This window comes from Pleurodeles waltl, chromosome 3_1 (genome assembly GCF_031143425.1).
Source record: "Pleurodeles waltl isolate 20211129_DDA chromosome 3_1, aPleWal1.hap1.20221129, whole genome shotgun sequence".
Taxonomy (NCBI): domain Eukaryota; kingdom Metazoa; phylum Chordata; class Amphibia; order Caudata; family Salamandridae; genus Pleurodeles; species Pleurodeles waltl.
Window position 1 is genome coordinate 432,838,837 of NC_090440.1, and position 14,491 is coordinate 432,853,327.

Below are 14,491 nucleotides of genomic sequence, written 5' to 3' on the forward strand. Positions count from 1 at the left end.
AATAGTGGGGGGGGCACCAATTCCTGTTTCATGGAAGGGTGCTCTTGTTGTACCTATTCACAAAAAGGGCGATAGATCTTTGCCCTGTAACCACAGGCCTATTTGCTTACTAGACTGCATGCAGAAAGGTTTTTATCACTGTCTTTTGGGCAAGATCCAGGATTTGACACTCATGCACCCACTCAGACACTGACGCACCCACTCACAGACCCACGCAGACACTGACACACCAACTCTCAGACCCACGCAGACAGTGACACACCAACTCATAGACCCACACAGACACTGCCCACCTATTCACAGGCCCACTCAGATCATCAAACATCCACTCACAGATCAACTAAGACCCTCTCACACAACTACTCTCATACCCAGACAGACACTCTCACAATGCCTCTCACACCTACACACTCTCACATCTATTCTCACACCCAGAAAGACAGACTCTGGCAGTGCATGCCGAAGGACGTACCCAGTGCAGTTTTGGGTGGTTATGGGGTTGGCTGCAGGTCCTGGCCATAGGCCTGGGCCTGCGGCCAATCCTTGCCACACACAGCCAAAGGATGTGTGCAGCATAATGTTGGGTGGTTATAGGGGGTTGGCAGCAGGGCCTAGCCACAGGCCAGGCCCTGCAGCCAAACCCCCTCCAAGCAAGGTCAAAGGCTATGCTCGGTGGTGGTTGGATTAACGTATAGTAATTAAAATTACTTGATGTTAAAAAAACATTGAAATTCAGTGTAAAAAAATAAAGGTTACAGGGATGTTAGAGTAGTTAGGTTTTGAATTTACTCGAACGAAACCACAGAAGTTCAGCTGTTATGGGTAGAGTTATTTCAAGTAACTAGAACTCGCACCCTAAGGTAACTGTAGATTGTGTCTTCACCATGCTCTCCTAATTACCCCAGATACTACAGCACTCATGACAACTTTTATAACATCATAAAAAATATCAATCAAACATTAGCAGTCAAATTATTGAAGAGCAAACTATGCATAGTGGGGGCACAAGTTATAGTTACCTTAGGGTGCAAGTTATAGTTAGCTGAAATAAATCTAACTATAACAGCCGAATTTCTTTGGTTTTGTACGAATAAATTCAGAAACGCACTAGAACGTTCCTGTAACCTTTGGTTTTTTAAGTGATTATATATCACCTATATATATATACATATATAAATATATGGGCTCACATTTTAATTGTACAAAACCATAGTTATTTCAAGTACCTATAACTTGCACCCTCGCCATGCACTGTTATCTCAATATTCTACTACAAATGTTACGGTGACATTATCAATGGTGTTATAAAAGATGTTATGAGTGCTGTAACATCTGGAATAATTAGCACTGCATTGCAAGGGTGTGAGTTATTGTTACCTTAGATCCCTCTCCTTTCTATTGCATGGGCTTGCCCCAGGGAGGAGGTGGTCACTGGGGCCAAATATATGGCTAGAGAGGGGTCCACGCAGCCCCCATTCATCCCAAAACAATTTATTTTCTGGGGAGGTGGTGGTCGAGGGGGGTCTGCGAGTCTGTCACAATATTTCATTCTGTAGCCGCAGGGAAATGGTGGTCCCCAGGGCTTTTACAAACTCTAGGAGGGGGGTGCTTGTGTATCCCCTCCCTTATAAATACCCCTGGGACCTGGCTCAGCAATATAAATATATATGAAATATATAGAAAAAAAATTGTTTTAATGGAAATTAGGTCCTAAATATATATATATATATTTATCACCTACTGGTGGTCGCCAGTAGGTAGTTGTAGTTAGGACCTAGTTTCCAAAGATGGAGCATCTTTTGTTTTGCCTATAACTTTGGCACCGCTTGACGAAACTTCACAAAATGTTCACAACTTATACTTTCAGCATGCTGTCTTGAACGTTTTGGGGTCATCTGTCAAGTGGGGGCCAAGAAAAAGTGGGGGGGGGGCAAAATGGATTTTCCCTATTCATTTTTCCGTTGGGTCGTAAGACCTGCCCACAGCCTAAACTGCTGAACTGAATTACACCAAATTTGGTAGGAAGCTAGATCCTGTTTCCCATATTACGCTTTTTGTGGTTTGATATAAATCCATTCAGTAGTTTTGGAGTAATTTAAGGCCAAAAAATAAAGATACAGATCCTCCGCAGTTCCAGATCTGCAGATATGAGTCTGGATCCTCAAATCCGGGGAAAAGCAAGGCCCTGATTGGCTGGCCCAACCTGCCAAAAAAGTTGTGGCCACCATTTTGTTTGTCACATCAGCTGGGGGCTGGGAAAAGAAGAGTGTAAAAACACATATGGGGTCACGATACAGGTGTACTGACCCCATAGGACACAATGGGGTCCTTTAGGAACCCCTCGTGGGCAAATAATTGCCCAATTCCTTTTTTTTCGCCTGATCCGCGGATCCACGGATGGATCCACTGATCCAGGGATCCACAAATCCACTGGTGGATCCGTGGTTCCAGAGAAAAACTGGGGAGAAAAACACCCGCTGCTTCCAACCTCATGCTGCGCACGGCCTTCTGCTGTGCTCAGCTGGTTGCATACAGAAGGGTTGGCCGCATGGCCTGGCCTACCCCCGCCACTTATTATATTTACATCTATGCTGTCTTAAAAAAAAATTGAAATTCACTGAAAAACACAAAGGTTACAGAGACGTTATAGTCAGGTTCTGAATTTCCTCACACAAAACCATAGAAATTCAGCATTTCTAGATATAGTTAACTCAAGCAACTATAACTCGCTCCCTAAGGTAACTACAGCTAGCACCTTCACCATGCACAACTAATAACTCCACATATTACTTCATTGATGGCACCTTCTATGCCATCATTGATATTATTACTGCAACATTTGCAATAAAATTATTGATGAGAAAACTGTCCATGGAGGGAGCAAGTTACAGTTACTTGAGTTAACCATAATTATAACTGCTGAATTTCTATGGTTTTGTGCGCAGATATTCAGAACCTAACTATAACGTCCCTGTATGCTTTGGTTTTTTACAGTTTTTTTTTTTACATTGTTAGGATCATGTTTCCATAGGAAAAGCATTTTTTGAATTGCCTATATCTTTGGTGCCGTTTGACGGACCTTTGCAAAATTTTCCAAAAAAGTGTGCTTGTAATTCTTGTTGCACATGGAAAGTTTCAGGGTGATCCATCAAGCAAGGTCCGAAAAAAGGGGGGGTCATAAAAGGTGTGTTTCACATTTTAATTTTTATAGGAGTTTAGAACACGACTACAGCTCAATCCCCTGGACGGAATTACACAAAATGTGTCATAAAGCTCGATTTTGTTGAAGATTGTGCTTTTTGGGTCAAGCAGAAGCATACAACCTCAAGTATACTTTAGTATACATATCTGTGGGTTTAAAGATATCCCCCTCCTTGTCATTTGTTTCTTTCAGTGTCCTATAAAAGTCCTTGCTTGCCAGTGGTCCGTTCTTCCTGCTTGTCCCTCCTTTTTGTGGGTTGTTAACTCCCACTGAGCAGGTCGCATTACTTGTAGCCTTCCACTTGTACCCTAATAGCAATTGGAAAAGGGGCTACTTTTTCCTTTGTCTAAGCGCATTCACATGAGTGCTCGATGTTTTCAGTCGCTCTGAGCTCCCATTTCCATTTCTGTAAACAGGGCTGTAATTCTTATGTCCACACACTTGCTGTACATTCAAAGCTGTTCCCCAGTCCCCCTAGGGCACCAGTTTACATTTATTTCTGTAAGTTTAGAGTGAGAGAATCGAAATTAGCAGATCAATAATGGCTGCGCTGTCTCTTCTGGCTGCTAGTACTGCCCGATGTCTACTGTCCCACCCTTTACCTCGCACCTCCACGGCTGCGATTCATGCGCCCAGTTACGTCTGCCCCTGCTACCTCACCATTTCCCCTGTAGATGCAGCCGATGTCCCCGTCCCTCTTTTCCCCTCCCCTGATGTTGTTTTAAAGAAACCTCTCGGATCTGCCTGCGTCAGGTCACACTGGCTAGACTGGGCACAGCTGTGCTTGTTGGCTGCATGGTGTGCCGCAGCATTCTCATGACAGGGCAGCCACTGCCTGCAACATTATGCATTTATTTGCTGAGACAGGAGTTAAGTCACTAATGGGAGAGTAGGCAGCAGTTATGTTCTGAAGTTTACTTTTGCAAAATTGCAACCCATTGCTGTTCACACCTATGTCACTGTTGTCAGCGCCTTACCATTTTCCCGCTCTGTCATACGGTTCATGATCCACGTGTATGAGGTAATTATTTATTTATTTAGTGGGCTGCAGATAGGACAAAACGTGCAAGATACATTTGTTGATATAACAACATGATAGCAAAGGAGCAACCTTGAAGTAACACTAATCGGTACTAAAATGAGAGAAAAATCCTATGTCCCTTTGACCACGGATTTCTACCCCTTTCCTCGTTGGCACCTAACGCCGCTTTCACTTGCTAAGTAACACACTATAGTTCCTGACATGCTGTGCTGCCACCAGAAAGCCATGCACACTTTGCTGATGAGCCCGGATTAGGACCAGGTAGCCACTGTTTTTTTGTACTGTGGTCCCCTGCTTCATTTGTGATTCTCTCACACTAATGGCAGACCTGCCGGTGAACAAAATGGGGTAACACCCATAAGGGTTCTCTGTCAGAGACGGGAGGGCACGGCTTGTCAATGAATCCTGCAGCACTGATGTACCCGGTTTAGCTATGTGTGACAGAGTTCGCATTCCTGGTAGTGCCTTCAGTGCTGCTCCTCGTAATCTGAGCACAGTGTGTCCACGGTTTGAGGTGGACTGCAATAGTGAGCGTTTTTTCAATGTCCATCCATGTTTTCCTGTTCTTGCTATAGACTGTACCTCCTCTACACTCATCCTAATGATGATGGTCAATGCAGAAAACATCCATTTGAGAGAATGCGCCAAAGACCGCAACAGTTTTTCCCCATATCATATGCTTGGAGACCCCCTGATCGCACTTGCAAGAGCAAGAGGAGCTGTTTACCTTGGACAAACGCTGTCCTTCCTATCCTTTCAATTGTCTCCAACACTGGGCAGTTCTATTAGTAGACCTATAAGTCAGTACCGATTCATCAACATGGTGCAAGCGTCTGCAGGTCACCGCTGAGTGTATTTGTGAACCATGTGCATGCCTATGATGATTTGCAGGTTGGCGCTGTCTGCAGCTGCTTTGTAATCCATTTATAAAGTTTACGAACTACTGATATAGCCTTAGAACCCGCCGTAGCGGGCTCTACCGGCTATTAAAGGCCCGCTCCCCGCGTTAAATGCCCGAGCCGAAGGCGAGGGCATTTAACAAGGGAGAGGGACTTTAATAGCCGGTAGAGCCCGCTACGGCGGGTTCTAAGGCTATTAGAACATTCTGCCACACAGGGCAGAATGTTCTATTAAAAAAAAAAATGTTCACGGAGCCCGAGGGGATTTAAATCCCCTCGGGCTCCGTGATGCTTTGTTCACAGCTGTTGCTGTGAACAAAGCGAATATTGGAATGTTGGCGCTGCGGGCTTTTACCGGCCAGTAAAAGCCTGCAGCACTCCATTGTCTCCAATGGAGCTATCAACATTCCAATGGTCTAATATAGCCTTAGAACCCGCCGTAGCGGGCTCTACCGGCTATTAAAGGCCCGCTCCCCGCGTTAAATGCCCGAGCCGAAGGTGAGGGCATTTAACAAGGGAGAGGGACTTTAATAGCCGGTAGAGCCCGCTACGGCGGGTTCTAAGGCTATTAGAACATTCTGCCACACAGGGCAGAATGTTCTATTAAAAAAAAAAAATGTTCACGGAGCCCGAGGGGATTTAAATCCCCTCGGGCTCCGTGAAGCTTTGTTCACAGCTGTTGCTGTGAACAAAGCGAACATTGGAATGTTGGCGCTGCGGGCTTTTACCGGCCTGTAAAAGCCCGCAGCAGTCCATTGTCTTCAATGGACATGCCAACATTCCAATGTTCTAATATGTAATACAGCACTTCTTGCAGACGCGCTATAATCATTCTAGAGTCAGCAGTGTCAGGTGTGTGCACACACCATAGTAGTCAATACGTCTGCGGTGGTGAGGTGCTATAACCATTAATTGGTCCCCTGTGATCTTTGGGTCGGGGTACTTTCAGTTTGTGTGTGCAGGAATGTTTGCAACAATTACATTAGATTGGCTTTTAGGATAGAGACCTAGCATGGCCCCAGAGCTTCTCTCCATCTTACATGAGGGTCCCATAAGACTCAATATTGTACATACTTAGCACCAGACCATAACTTTGCCCTGGGTGCGGAGCTCGTGCATCCACCAAAGCAGACTCCCAAATACTGCAGCACCCGTTTTGTAAGGTAATCAGTTGGCACACTGCCTTTAACTAACATGTGTTCTGCTAACTACTAGCGTTTCGTTAACCTGCATTCATTGGTCACTTCAGAATAAATAAATAAACATTGCACTACCGGAATGTGGACACATCTAGCGTGTATTTAGATGTCAGTTGCACATTAAAGGTAACAGTCCTAATCAAATGCCAATTACATTAGAACGTTGCAGTAGCTCTCCTGCCTCTTCAGCATTTTTATGTGGTGCCAGCTAACACTCCAGTCCAGTCATAATGTAGGGGATCAGTTCTCAGAATTGCCCTCCGTCTCTGTATTCAGTCGCAAGTATTCAGCATGCACATCTGATGGGGACAGAATTTATTTTAGTGCAATTCATTTACAGGAATTGTAAATGTATTTTGCTTCACTTATTCACACTGCATGCTGTACAATATCCGTGATGCACATACGTTAATATTGCATTAATGTTAACCAATGTGATGCACACATACATAATTCTACGTTGAGAAATATTCCATCAAAGTCTAGTAAACTGAAGCTTTTAATCCAAAGTGTATGCTTCTAATTAGATAACAATAAAGTTATCATTCTTCACCCTTCCTGTTTTTCAGTCTTAACCTCTTCCACGTCATTTATGTACACCTCTGACAGTAAGGACTCCTGTTGTGTCCCAAGCAAACTGATAATACAACCTCTGAGAAATGCCTCTGCGATAGAGTGAGAATTTTTTTAATAGACACTGGATCAATCTTGATTCCGTCTATTCTTCATTGCTCTTTCAGTCATGACACTTCATATTTTCAGTAGGAACACCTTATTGCATAGGTGCTGTTCATACTTTCACTAGTACTGAAACCCGTAAAAACAATTTTGTTGCCAATGTAAGGATTTATAATTGTTTTTCATACAGTTTTTGGAGTGTACAAAGAGGATTGTTGTGAGAGGAGGCCTCTTTTTGCATGGTTAGCCACCCACATTTTGCCTGATGTTGATGTGTCCTAAAAGTTGTAGTAACCAGAGCCCCTGCTAACCAGGTTCCCTGGGCCAGAGCTCTTTCCCTAAATCTGTTGCAATGCTTGGCACAATTGGATACACTCTTAAATATCACTGTAAGTCCCTAGTAAATGGGTACACCAGTACCCAGGGCATGGGATGTTAAGGGTAGGCAGAGGCACTGATTGTGCCTCCCTCTAGGGCCCTGCACCCAGATGCACCCATCACTGCCATTGTAGGCGGAGTGTACTGGAGCAAACTTAAAAAGGCAAACTCGACAAGGCACACTCCTGTGTGCCCTGTCCACCCTATGCCCCTCTAGCAGGCTTTCCAGCCCTAAGGCAGGGTGCTCCATACTATATGTGAGGGCATAGATGCATGAGCAATATGACCCCACTGTGTCCTTGCCAAACGAGGGACATAGTGAGTGAACAGAGCAGCCATTTTAAGTACATGCACTGGACTCTGGTCAAACACAAGCTCCTCAGCTTCATGATGGCCACTCTGCACCCTGGGTTGTTTGGTATCAAACAACTCAGGATGATAAATCTAAAATGGTACCAGTATTGGATTTATCCCTAAATGTACCCAGGGGTCACCTCAGAGGTGCCTCATGCAAAAGCTAACCTAACTGGCATGGTTGCTGACTGGTTCCATCCAGCATGCCACCTGGGGGAGAGCCCTGGCTCTCTGATGTTTAGGACAATACCCTTCCTGGGTGGAGGAGTTAACACCCCCTCCCTCAGGAATGTGCACTCCCCTGGCGGTGAGCTTCAAAGGGCTAGTGCTCTTGAAACTTGAGCTCCCCGGCCTGCTGCTAGCAGCAGATGGCTTCCCCCTTTGCTAACCCCCACTTTTGGCGGGAGCAAAGGCAGGAAACCACACAAAGGGTGGGAGGAGGGGTCTCACTGAGCATGCACCACCCCTAGGGGCTTGCAGGTGAAGTGGACCCTCCATTTTATTTTACTCTATGTTGGATGGCAGGAAAATAGCCAATGAGGTTTAGGGTAGTGACCCTTCCCACAGGAAGTGGTCACTGTAGTGGGTGTGGCCACCCAAGGGTAAGTGTCCCATTGGACACTACCAGAGTCCCCCTAAAGAAACCACTGAATTCAGTATTTAGTGGGCTCCCCTAGACCACGAAACCAGATTCATCTGGAAGAAAAGAAGACAACACCAAAGAACCCAACAGGACAAGAATAGAGGGCCTGCTGCACCAGAAGAGGCTCCAAGACCTCTGCTTGCAGCATCAGAGTCCTGACAATCGCAGCTGTGGAGGAGCTGACCACTGGACCATCCACAAAAGACCCAGAGGACCTTCAGGCTTTTCAAATAGCCTAAGATCTCCCTCAAGAAACCAAATAAAGCTGCAAAGAACCAGCAAACCAGTGAGGGTCACTTCACCAACCGGATGATATCTCCGCAACCAGAAGTTGCAGCCAGACCTGACAATACAGCAATGACAGCCCGGATGAGACCTTCAAGTGTGGCAATTTGGTGGCATTGTGCCCTCATGTGGCCGAGTTGTGCCAATACCCCAGGTATTGGTCAGTGCATGTTGGACAAAAACAGCTAACCCAGAGCTGCAACTAGACCAGGAGGAAGCCCTAGTCAAGTGACTTCAGGAACACCCTTGACCTCCCACCAGAGCACCCTCGTCATCCTGCAAGGCCCCCAGAAGAAGAGTTACCTCCAGCTCTAAAGTGTTCCTTTGCGCAGAGCTTCCAAGACCACCAGCTCACCCTGCATCCGGCCGCCCAGAGCCCTGCATCACGGAACCTGCTGTGTGCCCTGGGTCCCTAACCCCTTTTGATCTCGACAGCCCAAGGGGACCCAAAGGCACAACCTTTAAATCTCCAAAACAGCTCCTTTTCCAGGTGGCCCTGTGCCAAGAGCCTTTCCAGCACTGCTCCCGACGGAACTGGGAGCCGCCTGAGACTCTCTAGCTGGAACAGTGTGCCCACGAACCTGATCGACCATCCTGAAAAAGAGGAGACTGGTAACCCACCTGCGTGATTTTATATGTATTTCTCCAGGTGGCCTTCCATTGATTCCTATGGTGCGTAATTACGCAAAGAAAGACTAACTTTATTACAAATTTGAAAAATCATAACTCAAAAAGTCCTTAACGTATCTTAACCACTTTGGTCTGAAAAATTATATAAAAGTCTGAAGTATTTTTATAAATTCTGGTCTCGAGTTATTCATTGAGTGTTCGTGGTGCATTATTTATTTTGTGAGTACAACAAATGCTTAGCACATCTCCTGGATTAGCCTAACTGCTTGACCAGCTACCTTAAAAATTGGAGCATTAGGTGGTCAAATTTTTACCTCTGGATATGAACATGTGGTTGCCTGGACCTCCTACACAGTGTGCCTAGTTTTGCACACTACATAAAAGGCCAGCCTCCTACAATTGTGCCCTTTTTGTTTTCAAATATCACACTTTCAAATTCAATGTTGTTACATTTCCTTCCCCCTTTTGCCAAGGACCACTCACATGGGAGATCCAAGAAAATGCCTTGGCAGGAATACAAGCTGGTACACCTAGCCAACACAGATATCCACTTTGAAGCATGCCTTTTCACCTTTCTGCAGATTGTGTCTGCTAGACAAAACAAGTATGGCTGATTCACACCATTGAGGAGCATACCTGCCATTGTAACAGGTTTCACATGGACCAACCCTGTCTTCGGCTGCTTCTCCCAATACACCCTCTCCAGGGTGCCAGGAGTCTCCAGCTCTGGTGCGTATTGTCTGCTTCTCCTGTGGTTTTGGTAGCTCCTATTTTACCACACCCTGTGTTGGTCTTTATTCACAGCTCAGAATGTTCAACCCCTCAGTGGCTCCAGCAGTACCAACAGCACCTGCAACACCAATTCAGCACCACCCAACATAATATCACTCCACATAATACTACTCAACGCAACATGATTCAACTCCACAAAATGACACTCTACTCAATACCACAGAAATACACCCCACATTAACCACTTTGTGCAATAAAGCAGCAATCCACTTATATACACTCCACACCATGCCACATAATTCCAAGCAGCATAATTTCCCTCAATGCCACACAGTCCCACACCACACAATTCAACTCCACACATTTCCATTCCACACCAGTTAAGTAGAAAACAAAACACATCATTCAAATCAACAACACAATTACAGACCACAGAATTCCACATCATGCCACAAAATTCAAGAGCACACCACATAATTAAACTCCACTACATACCACTGCACAACACAAAATACCAATCCAAGTAATTATACCATGACACACTCTCCCACTCCACATAATTCCAATATACTCAATGCCACATACTTACTATCCCCATAATTCCACTGCTCACCATGGCGCATAATGTCACAACACAAATCCACTCTACACAACACTTTTCCAGGCCCCAAAATTCCACAACTAACAATTCCAATCCAACCCACATAATTCCACACCACATACATTCACTGCATCCCATAACACATGGGTAAAAGACAATGCCATTCACAACGCCAATGAATCTAACTCTCACAAAAGCAAGACCTATTAGATTTGTCAATGCTTGTTGTTATTTGGGGAAAATCCATAGTTGTTGAGAAATTTAAGAAAATCCAAATTTGCATATATAGGGCAGCTGTTCCTCTGCGATCACTTTGCAAAGAATAGCGAGTTTGTGCAGGGAAATGTAGAGCTTTGATTGGCTGCCGGCACTTCATCCTGGGACCTGGCTTCAGCTGAGTCCCACAAAAAAACTGTAAAAAAAGAAAAGTGGGCAGGGTAGGAATACCCTGACCCCTAACCCTTGGTTTTAGGGTCCCAGGGGGACACTGGCAGGCCAAAAAATATGTATATATTTTTTTTAATTTCTGCAAACTTGCAAAATGTGTGAATTTGTGGCAATTTTATTTATTTTTTATAACTGTTACAGATATTACAGTATTGTTTTGTCACATTACCGGAGGACAGAGTAAAGATTCAATCCAAGACAAGGGTCAGTAGCACCCACTGCAGCAGTAATTTCCCTGAAGAACCCCCCCGGCAAGGATCCACATGAAACCAGCCATTACACATATTATTAATAACGGAGACATAGCCTCACCACAGTTGGTCGTCACCTATCAAGTTGATGCAAGGTTTACTTAATCAGCCATCATCATCCGTGCTTCCCTCTGAACTTAAATCCTCCACCCCAGTGAACCATTCCAATTGTGCCCCCCAAGCAATCACCTCTGTCAGTGCCCCCTCCTCCCTACGTGTTATCCGCATATATTGTTCTTCAGCCGCGCCCCATTCCATTAAATCTCAAATCCAGCAAGGGATGGAAGGGTTCTGGGCACTCATCCAGCAAGTGGCCATCCTACGCTTGGCCAACACCAAGCCAGCTGTGTAAGCTTATATGGGATACTCCTACCCCGCAGCCTCCACACTACACCTAAAAGGCATGTCAATGGCATTACTTCCAGCCCCAGTTCCGTAACCTCCTCTACTCTCCCAACCACCCCTTGCCAAAAACGGTGCACCATCCTGCAGGACCAAGCTAAGTGTAGGAAAGGAGGCATTGAAAGCGCCACACCTGGGACACCCAGCCACTCGTCCTGGATCAATCTTTTTAAGACGGTTAGGTGTGAAGTATGTCCTATGCACAAAAATGAAGTGTAACATTTTAAACCTATTGTTGCATGACACCGTGCGCACCAGCGACAACGCCATTGCCCAGTCAGCTTCCTCTATGTGGTCCCCCAGTTCATGCTCCCAAGCCCTAAGCGCACGATTATCGCGCCTAGCTGATCATTCCGAAGGGCTTTATAGAACCGAGTGATCAAATGAGTCACCTCATCCCAATTAATCAGTTCACTCAACACCGCGAATGCCTGAGGGGCCACCGCAAAACTACACCAAATCTCATGAGCCACATTCTCCATTTTCGCATATTGCAAGAACTGACCGGGGCCCAGACCGAACGTGTCCCGAGCATCAGTGAAGGAGATAAACTCACCATTGGGTTATAAATCTCCTTCCAATTCACATCCTCCCGGCCTCCAACATTAGATTGTCCATGTCCCTGAAGGGTGCTAAGTCCCAGATCCTCAACTCTCTATCAAAGGGAGCCTGTCGTAGCACACAGTGGTTCTGACCAGGTAGGGGACAGCAGATTCAGACCGACCGCCCGACATTAATATATTCGCCAACATCTTCCCACCCATCATTTCTGCAAACAATCTCTTCTCCCAAATATTCCGATTCAGTCATTCACTTAGCAGCATGTTGTAGATGCGCTGCGTAATAATAATGTCTGGGATTGGGAATCGCCAGCCCTTCCTCATCCATATCCGTCTGCAGCACGGACAATGCCACCCTACTATCTCACCCAGCCCACACCAATGAAATCAGCAAGCTATCTAGATGACTGAAGAGCCGAGCGGATAAAGGAAAGGGAGAGTTCTGAACCAGGTAAAGACACCATGGCAGGAACACCATCTTGAATTTGTGGCAACTTTTTAAAACAAAAAACAAGCATGGGCCTCCGCACTTATTTTAATTGTTGTCCCCCAGGTGGGCCAGGTCTTGGGAGCATGATGGGTTTAATGAAAAATAGAGGGGGGCGCATGAGGCCCAGCTCCAATGGCTTAAAATGTTGCAGGGACCACCACCTCCCTGGTCTAATTTTAATAATAAATGGGGTGCACGGCTACAAAGTTCAAATAATATGGGGGGCCACCACCTCCCCGGGGCTACAAATACATTTTTTAGAGGGGGTCACGTAGACCCCCACCGAGCTCTGTGGACCACCACCTCCCCGGGGTTAAGTTAAATATGGAGTTGGGTTGTGCAGATCCTCCATCCCCCAGGGACCACTACCTCCCTGTTCATTTCAATTTTATTTAAAAAAAGGAGGGGGGCGCACGGCCCACCTCCCAGCCCATTCCCTGGAGCATTTCCAGCAGCTTCCTTTCATGAAAGAGCAATGCAGCAAGAGGTAGAATAAAGGTCACAGGCAAGCAGAATAGGCAAAATAAAGGTCGGAAACGAGCAGCAGGAGGCAGAATAAGGGTGAGAAAGTAGCAGAAAGAGGCAGAATAAAGGTCAGCAACAAGCAGAGAGAGGCAAGATAAAGGTGAGCAATGAGCAGAGAGAGGCAAAATAAAGGTGAGAAATGAGTAGAAGGAGGCAAAATAAAGGTCAGCAATGAGCAGGAAGAGGCAAAATAAAGGTGAGAAACGAGTAAAAAGAGGCAAAATAGATGTCAGAAACATCAGCCAGAGTCAAAGTAAACGTGAGAAACGAGCAGAAAGAGGCAAAATAAAAGTCAGCAATGAGCAGAAAGAGGCAATATAAAGGTCAGCAACAAACAAAAAGAGGTGAATTAAGCTGAAGAGTCATGTTAAAGGTCAGAAACGAGCAGCAAGAGTCAAAATAATGGTGAGAAATGAGCAACAAGAGGCAAAATAATGGTGAGAAATAAGCAGAAAGAGGCAAAATAGAGAACAGAAACCAGCAGCAAGAGGCAAAATAAAAGTGAGAAACAAGCAGAAAGAGGCAAAATACAGGCCAGCAACGAGCAAAAAGGGGCAGAAAAATGGTCAGAAGGTAGCAGAAAGAGGCAGAGTAATGGTCAGAAATGAACAGAAGGAGGCAGAATAAAGGTCAGAAACTAGAAGAAAGGCAAAATAAAGCTGAGAAACAAGCAGAAGCAAATCAAAGGTGAGAAGTGAGAAGAAAGAGGGAAAAAAAAGGTCAGCAACGAGCAGAAAGAGACAGAATAAAGGTCAGAAGGTAGGAGAAACAGGCAGAATGAAGGACAGACACAAGCACAATGAGGCAAAATAAAGGTTAGAAATGAGCAGCAAGATGCAAAATAAAGGTCAGGAATGAGGAAAAAGAGGCAGAATAAAGGTCATAAGTTTGCAGAAAGAGGCAGAATAAAGGTCAGAAAACCAGAAGCAAGAGGCAAAATAAAGGTGAGAAATGAGAAGACAGAGGCAATATAAAGGTGATCAATTAGCAGAAAGAGGCAGTATAAAAGTCAGAAGGTAGCAGAAAGAGGCAGAATAAAGGTCATAAATGAGCAGAAAGAGACAAAATAAAGGTGAGAATCAAGCAAAAATAGGCAAAATAAAGGTCAGCATCGAGCAGAAAGGTGAGAAATGAGCAGAAAGAGACAGAATAAAAGTCAGAAGCGAACAGAAA